General features: G+C 28.1%; 1 protein-coding gene across 14 annotated transcripts in view; it reads left to right on the top strand.

Annotated features, from left to right (window-relative positions):
- Positions 1-1,042, top strand: part of LOC108977761 (rab11 family-interacting protein 3) — a 152,216-nt gene that overhangs the window by 56,895 nt on the left and 94,279 nt on the right. The gene's annotated exons all lie outside the window — the stretch shown is intronic.

Here is a 1,042-nt window from a genome sequence, read left to right as displayed (position 1 = left end):
AAAAAAAGAAAATAAAACAAAGTTATATCAAATATAAAAAAGTTTAAAAACCTAGAAAACCCCAATTAAGTAATACGTAACTCAAAAGTAAAATAAAAAAATTTGAATGACTTTTTCCTTTGTGTACTTTGGTTAGACTGTGCGTATAAGCAATATATTGTTCAGCAACATAATGAACATTACATATGTAACGGCTTATGTTAATGCTCTGCAAAGTGCACAGTAGTGGAGATTTTTGCAAAATGTGAGCTATATCGGCCATAACTAATCACTTATGCTAACAAGCCCACAATATTGTTTTGAAAATCTAATAGAGCAGTTTAGAGTTAAGTACCTTTGCAACAATTTTTATACACAAAAAGGTTCTTATATGCAACAGTATTGGCTTTCTTTTGCCAACATATACTTTACTGGTTAATTACATATAGAAACTCTTTCTTGAGAACTATTTAATACAATTTTTCACAAACGAGCTTAAATATACTAACCCACTACTTCTTCTACGTTTTATATAGAATTCTCGATATGAGTCCTTGACTGTTCGGTGCTAACATAAAATACCTCAGAAGAAAGAGCACTTTACAAACTTAATTCTTAACCGAGATCTCTCTCATCTAACAAATTTCCCACATTTCCATTCACAATACGTTTAAAATTATATTGGGTATTGTTGAATCGCAACAATTTATAAAAATTACTTATTTCTGAACCAAAAAAAGAAAATAATTCAATGTCACTTTGTCATGATTTGATTGAATAATTGATATAGACTACGAAACACAAAAAAAAATTTTTTTTGTTACAAAAATAAATTATCAAAGCTCATAATCTTATAACTGGTCAATATTTTCTCTACTGTTATCATAAACCTTATCTAATAACGGTACTTCAAGTTAATACGTGAACTAACAAATTAATAATCACAAGTGTCACACATTTACTATGCTCATATTTTTGTAGATAATGGTTATCAAAAAGTACTGCAACAACAAACACTGCTGTGAAATCTTGGCAACATTAATCTTTTCACATTATTTATTTT

This window comes from Bactrocera latifrons, unplaced genomic scaffold, assembly GCF_001853355.1.
Source record: "Bactrocera latifrons isolate USDA-ARS-PBARC rearing strain unplaced genomic scaffold, ASM185335v1 scaffold_95, whole genome shotgun sequence".
NCBI classification, from domain to species: Eukaryota; Metazoa; Arthropoda; class Insecta; order Diptera; family Tephritidae; genus Bactrocera; species Bactrocera latifrons.
Note: the sequence above shows the minus strand (reverse complement) of the source record. Positions and strands in the feature narration are given on the sequence as shown.